General features: G+C 47.7%; 1 protein-coding gene across 2 annotated transcripts in view; it reads right to left on the bottom strand.

Moving 5' to 3' along the window:
• The window catches only part of LRP1 (LDL receptor related protein 1), a 1,298,976-nt gene that overhangs the window by 602,255 nt on the left and 685,144 nt on the right, over window positions 1–11,577 (bottom strand). The gene's annotated exons all lie outside the window — the stretch shown is intronic.

Consider the following 11,577-nt stretch of genomic DNA (forward strand, 5'->3'; position numbering starts at 1 on the left):
TTGGAAGAACAGTCTCAGTGCCATGTGAATCGCTTGTAACTCCAACAAGGTGATGTGTTGGTGAGCCTCTGTTGGAGACCAGAGTTCTCTGATCTCCACCTCTCCAAGATGACCTCCCCAAACCAGTAAAGAAGCATCCGTCACAACTGTTATTTCATGGTGGGATATGGAGAGGGGGTCTGCTGCCGGTCCAATTATGAATGAGCCGCCACCACTGCAGATCTATCGCAGTCTCCTTTTACACTTAAGTGGAATCTGACCATTTTCCTTAGTGCTGAACCCACTGAGACTTCAGATTCAAATGCAACGCCCAAATGTGCCACATGGAATGGTCCACAAGTTGGCTGCAAGTGGCCAAGAAGCCTCCGAGCTGACCTCACTGAGGCTCAAGCAGCAGGCGGATCATAGCCCAAATGTCCTAGACTCTACAGTTGAAGGGATAGCTCTGAAGGGCACCATGTCAAGGATGACTTTGAAGAAGGGGAGTTGTTGTGAAGGAGTCAGGTGTGACTTTAGCACGTTGATGGAAAACCCGTACAATGCCAACTGATCGGCAGTTGTCAGGTGGTAGTTCACAACTATTTGAGGCAAGTCCGCCTTCAGTCGCCAGTCATCAAAATATGGGAAGACTGGTATTGCCAACCTCCGCAGTAGGGCTGTGAGTGCCACCATCACCTTTGTGAACACCCGAAGTGCACAGTTAAGGTCTAAGGGCAGCATGGGAAACTGAAAATCTTCTGATCCACTTGAAACCATAGGCAATGAATGTAAGACATGAATATGGAAATATGTATCCCGTAAGTCCAGCGCCATCATCCAGACTACTGGTCAATGCAAGGGGAAAGCGTACACCCCTAATCTGCAATTAGTACATATTAATCACCCAAAACATATCCTGCAATACACAGTTTCCACTGAGTATCCAGTTCTACTCACACTTGATATAGAATGCTTTGATAACAATATAAGAGACAGCCCTCCAACAGCTGCTCAAAAGAGAGGATGAAGGCCCTCAAGAGGATAAACCGATAGCACACCATTATTGCTTTCATTATCACCGCATTCATTTCCGAAACTTACTTTGTCCAAGCTTCAAAACCTTGCGTTATGGAGTCTACACATAACCGGCATCAGTATATGTACAAATATAATAATACAAGATGCAAATGGATGGAGAGGCCCGGTTGTGCAAAGAAGATGCTGGGAATAATATACTCCTGCGTCTGATCAGACTTTTCTGAGACGCATTCTCATCTCTTTATTATAAGCTCTATTTCAGAAATGCAAGGCTCAGCCATGTGCAGACACTGGTGATTCCAACACTGGTCTATTGATAATGCATCCTGGAGGAAGGTAGAACTACACAGAAATAGGTGCCAAATTCTACTTAACAGAGTCAAGGAAGGGGTCAAAGGAGTTATATTTGGGCCCAGTAGAACAGATCAATAAACAAGTTTTCTTTAGGCATAAGAAATCGATCCCACTCCCAGCATTGAGATACACTACAAAGTTTCATATTTTACCCTATCAAGTCCTCCTGCCCTTTGCTAGTCACACATTTTGATAGAAAGGACGGTTTACCTTACCTCTGCCCCATCTCCTTCCTTCTTAATTGTAGGATTGGTAAAGCATCATCGCTCAGTATATATCTTCGTTGTGCAACCCCTAGCCCCATTTTTTTAAAATATCTGTTTATTGAGTTCAATAACACATATATACAGCATCATTCTTTGCTTACGGTAACACATATATACAGTATCATTCTTTGCTTACGGTGATTATCTAATGCATCATACAATATCTAGGGGTAGAAACCATCTTTACACAGTTCCCATCTTTGCCACCACCTCTACGCAGTTCCAGTTCCACCAATGTTATGTTAGGGAGATTTCTATAGCGCACGACTCTCCCGGGGGCATCTCGGCGCTAACTTAGTGATAAACTGATGAAGGAAGTCTGAGTCGAAGTTACCCGGAGATCAAAACAGAAAAGCTTTCAATTGTTTCCTGAAAATGCTATAGGATGTACATTCGGGCAAGGCAATAGGCAATTGATTCCAATAGCGTGGGGCAAGGTACGAGAAAGTCTTTCCACCAGTGCGAGAAAGACGTATTCGGGGAACCATTAGGAGTCCTAAGGAATTTGATCTAAGGTTGTGAACCGATACCGGTTTGGTAAACTTCCATTGAAGGTAGAGGGGACCTTTGCCATTTAAGTCGTTATAAGTGAGGCAGCAGATCTTGAAGTTAAATCGCTTACTTACTGGTAGCCAGTGAAGCTTTCTCAGCAGAGGAGCTGAAGGGGAGCCAGCTGGGCGATTCAGAATCATTCTCGCTGCGGTATTTTGAATCACCTGCAGCTTTGTGAGCATCGTCGCACCTACTTCAGCCAGCAGTGCATTTCCACAGTCAAGGCGACTGATCACCATGGCCTGGACCAGGGTTCTGCGATGTTTAATGGGCAGGTAGGGCAGAATCTTACGTAGGAGACGTAGGCTATAGAAGCAGCAGCTAGTGACGGCAGCAATATGGTCTTTCATAGATAATGCATAGTCAAGATTTAGTCCCAGGTTTTTCACCGATTGTTTTGGAGAGGGGGCGGCTCCCAGCTGGGGTGGCCACCAGTCATCCATCCAGATGGTTGAGGCTTTCCCCATTAACATGACTTCTGTCTTGCTTGGGTTCAACTTAAGACAATTCTCCATCATCCAGTTTGTGACGGCGAGCATGCCTGTCGAGAAACGAATTTTCTCAGATTCTGTGTCAGGGCCAATTGTAAACATAAGCTGAATATCATCAGCATATGAAATTATCTCGAACCCCAATGGTTCTAAAACTTTTGCTAATGGGGCCATATAAACATTAAACAATGTTGGACTGAGACAGGAGCCCTGGGGTACGCCCTTATCCAAGCGTGTTTTCTCTGAGTGATAAGGCCCTAGTATAATCGTTTGATGTCTATCAGACAATAAGTTCTGCAGCCATTTTAGGGCTGTGCCTTGGATACCACAGGAATATAATCTCTCCACGAGCTTAGAGAGCGAAATGGTGTCAAATGCCGCGGAGAGATCTAGGAGGATCAGGATTACTGATCCTCCGGCGTCCATTACTGGCCTCAGGGAGTCAGTCACTGCCAGGATAGCAGTCTCTGTACTAAAACCTGGTCGAAACCCTGATTGTGATGGGTCCAGGAGGTTGTTGGACTCAAGGTAAAAATGGGGATATACATACATTTCCGCGGTAATCATTCCATTTGCTCCATTTCTTGTCCCACTTTTTAGGGCACCCACGGGTCGTAAATACTTCCTTCTCCGCGATCATACACGTGTCTAGTTCTTTCGCCCATACATGGATGGACGGTGCGTCCGCCGCCCCCCATTTTCTTGCTATTTCTCGCTTGATTAGCGTAAATCCTATTGTGGCCAGCTGCTGTTCAATTTCTGTAAGGTCTGTGGCCAACCATATATTGAGTAGGCCTAATTGCGGTGTGAGAGCAATTTCCTTCCCTAGCGCTGTCTGAATGTGTGTCGTGGCTCCCACCCATATACGCTGTATCTCACGGCATTCCCAGATCGTAAAGTAAAAGGTAGCAGCTTGTCTGCACCCTCTAAGGCAAATCACATAAGTCCTTGCACCTATTTTTGCCAGTATGACCCCTGTTAAATATGACCGATGTAGGATCCTAAGTTGCATCAGTCAGAAGCGGGGGGTGATTGCCGCTTCTCTAGGGGACATTAAAGCTGTTTGCCAGTCTTCATCGTCAATAGGTCCCAAATCACCCTGCTATTGTTCCCTGAGTTTGTGGACTGTATCAGGTAGTTGGTTACATAGTTTTTTATAGGTTAATGATATGGCTTTCGAGTGTAGTGGCCCATCTAGCAGTCTGTCTTCTAACAGTGATGATTCTGGTATATCTTTGAGATCTGGAAAAGCTCTGATAAGGGCATGTCTAATTTGTAAGTATCAAAACAATTCTTCCTGGGCCATTTGATATTGGCCCTGGAGCTAATCAAAGCTAAGAATAGAACCCTTTTTGATCAGGTCTCCAACCATTGAAATCCCGATCGTATCCCACTTGTCGATAACTGGTTGAGGACATAAAGAACCCAGTCCCTGGGCATGCCACAGTGGTGTCACTTTTGTGAGGAAATTAGCCCAGCCCAGGCGTGAATTCACCTGGTGCCAGATCTCGATAGTATGAGAGGTTGGCCCAAAATATCTATTTTTCCAGACTTTGGAATACAGTGCTCCTAAATAACCAGTACGCCCAGTCTGGTATCTGTCCAACAGAAATGCGGGATCATTAAGGGGGCGGTATATCCAGTGGTTCACCACTACCAGTTGCGAGGCCCAATAGTAGAGTTTAAGGTCTGGAAGAGCTATGCCCCCATCATACCACCCTTTCGTTAACTTCTTCATTGCAACCTGAGGAGCCTTGCCATCCCACAACAACGTACGGACTTCGCTTTCCACTGCTGTGAAATATGTATCTGGGACACGGTGTGGGCAGTTTTGAAGAATGTATAAAAATCGCCGGAGAGCCAGCATCTTAAAGAGAGCAGCATGGCCCTCCAGGGACAGAGGTAAGGACCTCCAGTGGGGGGGGGGGGGGGGGCTAAGTTGTGGCTGTGGAAAAGTGTCGGATTAGATGTTACAAAGATTCCCAAATAACGGAAGCCATCTCTAGCCACTTCAATCATACAGTTTACCGGGAGACGAGGGACCTGACCCCGGAATGCGAACAATACCGACTTGCTCCAATTGATCGCATAACCTGAATACTTTCCAAAATGTGTGAATAGGTTTAAAACACTGTGAATTGATCTATATGGGGAGACGAGGTACAACAGTATATCATCAGCGTATAACGATATTCGATCTTCCTGATCTTCTGCCCATTTCAAGCCCCTTACCATTACATCTCGACGTATCCAAGCGGCAAGTGGTTCTAGCACAAGGGAAAATATTAGCGGGGATAAAGGACAGCCCTGCCGGGTACCTCTTCGCAGTGTAAACGCACGGGACGTGTAGTTGTCTACTCTGATTTGTCCCTGTATTTCTATATAAAGTAATTTCACCCACCCCAAAAATTTCGGACCAAATACAAACCGTGCCAGCACTTTGAATAAGTACGGCCACTCTATAGAGTCGAATGCCATAGAGGCATCCAGCGACAGACCCACTGCGTCCTCCTCCAGGAATTCCCTGCGTGCGAGTATGTTGTGAAGTCGACGGATATTAAGTGCTGTATTCTTCCCTGGCATAAAGCCCGATTGATCAGGGTGGACTAAGGAGGATACAACTGTGACTAGTCTGGTAGCAAAAACTTTCGCTAGGATCTTAGCTTCCACGTTGATTAACGAAATCGGTCTATACGTGCCGCAGCTGCCCACAGGCTTTTCTGATTTGCGTATAACCACTATAGTGGCAATACGTTGGTCTTTGGGCAGTTTTCCTGTCTCATAGCTTTCATTATATATGGCCCGTAAGTGTGGGGCTACTCGAGAGGATGTTCCTTTTAAAAACTCAATGGGAGTCCCATTGGGCCCCATTGCTTTCCCAGAGTGGATTTGACTGTTGGCCTTCTGGATCTCTCGTCCATTAAGTCACCCTCTAGGGTGTCCCTATCTGACTCAGAGTATGTTGGCAGGTCACTATCAGAGAGGAGTTGGTGGGAATCATCCGCTGTGTAAGTAGTAGAGGGGGAATATATCCTCTCTAGGTGGTCTGCAAATGCCTCCGCAATATCCCTGGAGTGGGTAATCTTCTCGCCATCCGGCAGTGTCAGTCTCTGCACCCATCTATCCCCTTGTTCTCTTCTCTCTAGCCATGCCAAAGTTTTACCTGCCCTATCACCCAGTTCATACATTCTGTGTTGGGTATAAAGGTGTTTGGCATTCATATGTTCCCTAACTTTGATTTTGTATTCTTCTTGCTTAAGTGCGAGACTGTGTAGCGTGTCATCTGATGGCATATTTGTGTGGTCCCGTTCCAGTTGCTGGAGCTCATCCTCCAATTGAACTAATAGGAGACGTTTGTTCTGGATGTAGCCCAGCTTTAGAGACATGGCCTGTCCCTTAAGGACTACTTTAAAGGCCTCCCATATAATTAGTGCCGAGCTAACCGAACCCACATTTTCTTTTAAGTAGTTGCTGGTTGGCGTTCATAACTCCTCTTTGATGTCCGGAATTTTCAGCAACCATGGGTTGAGAACGATAGTGGTTCGTGGTTGCTGTTCCCAGTGTGTAAATTCGACCCTAACCGGGGAGTGATCCGAGATACCTCTCGGCAATTCCTGGGGGTGTTGGAAGTTACCTATAGAGGCAGTATGTGTCAGGAAATAATCAATACGGGATGAGCTTTTGTGTGTATTGGAGAAATAGGTGTAATGGGTGTCAGTCTGTTGCAGTGTACGCCATACATCTGTTAAACCCATAGCTGTGGTGAATACTTCCATTAGCACATTTGGTCTCGCCCCCGGCCGTCATGGGTGTCTATCGATAGTGTCATTCATGGTCAAGTTGTAATCCCCTCCAAGAATTAGGGTGCCCACAGGAAGGTCAGTCAATATTTTGCCTAGGTCTGCCAGTGCTTCATTGCCCAATGCTTGAAGCAGATATACTGAGATCACATTAAGCCCTCTTCCCTCCCATTGGGCCTCCAAAACGGCAAATCTTCCCCCAGGGTCTGCCTATGTACAGTGCACGAAAAGAGCCAGGTTCTTTCTGACCATGATACCTGTTCCCCGGGATCCCATGGTGTAGTCAGCATGCACTAAGAGTTTGTACCCCCACCGTGTGAGAGCTTTGCTTTTGTTCCCTACCAAGTGTGTCTCTTGCAGTAGTACAATGTCAGGAGCCTGTCTTTTAAAATATTGCAGGACAATTCCCCGCTTTATTTTATCCCCCATCCCGTTCACATTCCAGGTAAGGACAGAGAGTGACAAATTTGCTTTATCCTCCATCATCTAGCATGTAAAGAGTCAGGTCATGGTAGGTCAATAGTGGTGTGCATTCCGAGTTTCACACTAGCCAACCTGGTGAAACTCGAGCCTGTTCGTCTCCCCTAAGAGTCCGCAAAGAAATTGGTACTTGGCAATATACAATTACTACTTTGTAGACCAAACACTCCTTAAAAATGTAAACACCCATCCACCCTCCCCCCACTATCCCCCCTCCCTGCCCCCCTGCTCGTGGATTTAAAACTACCCACTCCCCAACTAGGCAGTGTGCCTCTCTCCCACCGAAAAAGGCTGAAAGGTGCGGGCTGGTTATACCCGAATCCCCGCGGATATCATTCTATGTCGTGCCTATAGTGGTCTACCTCCATCCCCACAGATAAATTAGCCAGGGATCCCATCCCATAGGTTGGCTTGCTTGGGACTGGCAGTCTGAAATTCAGGCCCACAGGCAACCCACACTCCAAGTAAGTCTTAAAGGCAGTCCCACCACTGCTTTTAACCACTGCGGTTATGCAGGACTTCATGCAGTCCAGACCTCCGGTTTAGATTCTATTTGTGCGCCATCTCTTGCCCTTCCACTGTAGCGGAATCGTCTGCAGATGGAGTCCCTATGTTCTCTCTGCGTGGCCTGGATCCTCCATGTCGGTCTCGACGCTGGCCTCCCACTCTGCGCCACCCCTCCAACCAGTCCCACGCCTCTTCTGGTGAGGTGAAGAACAAAGTCTTGCCGTCAGACTCCACTCTGAGTTTCGCTGGAAAGAGCATGGCATACTTGATTTCACGGTCTCGGAGCTCTCTTTTCACCGCTTGAAAGCTTCGTCTTTGGGCCTGGACCTTGGCAGTGAAGTCTGGGAAGAATGTGACTTCCTTATTATCGATCTTAAGTGGAGGGTTGGACCGTGCCGTTTGTAATATGATATCTCTATCTCTGTAGTTGATGAGGGGTCTCGGTGGGGCTCCGGGCTTCGGCCTGCCCGACTGGGACTCGATGCGCTCTTTCAATCGAAAAGTAACTTGACAGTCTCTTGGGCTGTAGGTGGGTCTTTATTAAATCTTCGACATAGAGATCAGCTGCTGGCCCCTCAGCCCGTTCCGGAACACCCAGTATGCGTATGTTGTTCCGTCGGGCCCCTCCTTCATATTCATCCAGTTGTTGCGCCATCCGCTCCTGCCGACTCTGAAGCATGATTACCTGCGTTTGAACCCGAGACGTATCCGCCTGCAATGCCGTCGCAACAATTTTGAGATCTTTCACCCTTTCATCCATTTTGCGAAAGTCTGCCATTATGAGGGACACTTCTATATTGTCAGAGGAAGTGCGCACTCCGCTTATAGCTTCCATGACGTCGTGTAGTGTTGGCTCAGACAGTGGTATGGGAGTTTTCTGCGACTCTGGCATCTCAGGTTGTTGCGATTCACGGTCTTCTCCGGACTTGTTCCAGGTGAATTTGGCTAGTTTGTTGTGCGCGTTAGCCTTCGAACCCCTGCCTGTTGCCATGATTGAGCCTCAGGTTGTGTGAGAGGGCAATTCTGTCCAGATTGACCTTGGTAGTCCCCTGCGCCTACCCAGAGAGTATGCCTGTCTCGCCGTTGGCCTGTCGGGTTTCCCTAGGGCCTCTCTTTGTCAGCCCACAGTGTCCACGCCAGCCGAGGGCACCAACAGCATTCAAGCACTCCTCGCCCAGCAAACTGCATATCTGTCCGTGAATCCCAGTACTCCCGTCGGAGTCACTTGTGTCCTGATCTTCTCTCTCTTGGGGCGTCTGGCCGAATGGAGTTATGGGGTTTCCTGTCACGACGCTGGCTCGGTCACCAAGGGGCCTTGATAGTCCTTTATGAAACTCGTCACTCTCCTCAGGGAACTGCTGAAGCTCCACACAAACAGCGAGGTCCACTCGAGTTATCCGTTTTATGCGTATCCCTTCAGCTACTCGCGGCCTCAGGTGCATGCGGATGGGTCCCAGGTCTTCTGCCCCCCTCACCCGAGTTGTCCGGCTTCGGTTCACTCCCTGCCTTGGGGACACTCCTGGCTGCAGTCTAGGCACCAGCACCTCACCGAGCAATCCTGACCATCCGCCTCATGCCACGCCGAGATCTACAGCCTCCCAGTCTGGTGGGGGTTCAAGGCGAGGGGGGGAGGGCCGAATATATTTGGAGTCCTTTGTATGCGCCCGGGCCCCAGCGAGGTTATCTATGCAGACGTTACTGACAGCGGAGGCCGGGTCTGCAATTCGGGGCGTGGGGCCTCTGTGTTGGTGTGGTCTCGCCTCCGCTCCCAGATCTAATTCGCCCCCAGGCCGCCCTGCGCCCCACCTCACCTCACCACCGATCCTCAGGCTCCAGGTGACTCGCACTCGTCCGGGTCCGGGCCCAGCAGGCCGCCGAAAAATGATGTAAAAACTACAGAAGTGACCCACCGACCTAAGTGCACAGTGCATTAGTAGATACAAACAATGCCCTTTAAGATTTCATTTGAAAAGTATGATCTGAAAGACACGTTAGTGATAGATTCCTTACCTTAGAATATCCCCAGGCGTCAGACTGGATAATCCACTATGATTAATGCATCATACCACCAAGAAGCGTGCATGGTCGATGGCTGCATCAGGGATTCTAAAATCACTACGTCTGTAACCCTCTGCTAACATGTTAAGGAGTGGCAAATCTATGTAACAAAACCAATGGAATGTGGCATTTAGGTTCTGCTGCATTTCTACCACTGTCCAGCAGTTTTAAAAGATGGGAGCTTTAAATTCTCATTATTTCTGGTCTCTTTGCATTCATTCTTTCCCTTTCTTGCTTGATTCCTGCCACTTCTGTCTATATTTACACTTTCTAGCGTTTATCCTTCGATTTTCAGTTTTTTGCTCCCTTTTTCTATTCCTTTCTTGTTTCTCCTTTATTTTCACTCATTTCCTATCTTTATTAATTTGTAATTATTGACCCCTCTCATGATTTTTATTCTCTTTTACTTTTTACCCATTATTTATCTGTTCTTTTTCCAGTTTCTTATTTGTGAACTTTGTTGAAGCATAATTTCACATTTTTTTTATTTTAAGGGCGTGAAATATTGTTTAATCAAAGCATTAACAGTTATCTAATTCATCTTTAAGGCATTAACATATAATGCGTATGCACACAAGGACCATGAATACCTTCTAAACAACTAAAGTTACTTAGTGGCATTGCAGCTTTGACTTGGGCCTAATTACAATTCATGGATTCTGCCTCCGTAGCCTTAAAAGTCCAGTGACTTCCTTGTAATGTTAGGCAAGGCCTCTTTTTGTTCCGGGCTACAGATGCATGACTGGACAGCATTAACTAGACCTACATTTTCTGAAATAAAGAAATCGAACAAGGACGGCTGTTGAAGAGCTTTTCCCATTCAGCGCCTGCTGCTTCCTGGCCTGGGATGTCATGGCTCGGTCCTTAGGATGATTGCTTTTCGTTCAAGGTGGATAATGACAGGGCTTTGTAGCTCACCCGTTTATTACTGGAGCAAATCCTGCCATTATACCAGCGCTGGCAGGGCGGGGAGAGGCCCTGTAATCCAGGCGCAGAATTACAGGGCGTCCAGGCGGAGGCTGTCCCCGGCACCAGCAGGGCCGCCGCGTACAAAATGCGGGCAAGAACCCATCATTAATTAGACATGTTTTCAAAGTGGCTAATTCCGTGGTTTTTTTTTTTGCTTCATTCTTACGCAAAGCTGGAGAGTCTGGTAGTGGCTGAAACCACCCGGCAGTAACGGCTGCAGTGAAGAAAGACGATTTGTGGCCTTAAGACGCTGTGCCCTGCACAATGTCTGGTTTTCCATTCGAGTTCCTACAGGGAGTTCGAGAATCAAGCAACCCCACTGGAGAGGTCTCAATGTCGTTTTTGACTTTAGTTGACAAACAACCAAAGTGTGACCCCTTTTATTGACAAAGTGCATCCCTTTCTGGGGATGCGCGAACAGACATTTTCCTGCAGTTTATGCAGCGAGCTTGAATAAACGTCGAGCTCATTTCGGAGCAGGTCTGTTCAGAAAAACACATCCGGGGAAGATGGCATGTAGAGGACTTCTGTCACAACATGTCACTGGCCCGTGGCGTTTCTTCTGTTGTCATAACTCTGGTCAGCATGCGGTATTCGAGTATCGCGCTGCATGTCTTCCCATCTAATGCGGTGTGCTCTGGCAGTTTACGCTGGACTCTTTCTATTGGAGCAGGATCGAGGCTGATTTGCATAAATTGGTCCCTGACTGGAATGGAACAGTGAGCATAGTACCCCCAGGGGCACCCCGCTCACCCCCTTTCCCCAAATTAGGTTACCCCCCAAAGAAGACACAAGAAACAGTTGTAGTTGGGTAACAAATGCTGCAGGATTTATTACATAATTCCAGGATATGTAATAGGTGGGTTATCTTACGGGCGATCCAAGGGCAGGCGGCCATCTACTTCACCTGCCCCGCCTGATGAGCCGGGCAGCACGGGAACGACCCGCAAGCGCTGCCCCCCAAGTGATTCTTTTTTCGATCACGTGCCGTTGTCATTTTACTCACGCCCCCCCTCTCGGGGCGGAGCGTCGCATAGCAAGCCCCCGGTTGTTCAGGCCCACAACCGCCCGCAGGCCTAGCGG

Source organism: Triturus cristatus, chromosome 4_1 (genome assembly GCF_964204655.1).
Source record: "Triturus cristatus chromosome 4_1, aTriCri1.1, whole genome shotgun sequence".
NCBI classification, from domain to species: domain Eukaryota; kingdom Metazoa; phylum Chordata; class Amphibia; order Caudata; family Salamandridae; genus Triturus; species Triturus cristatus.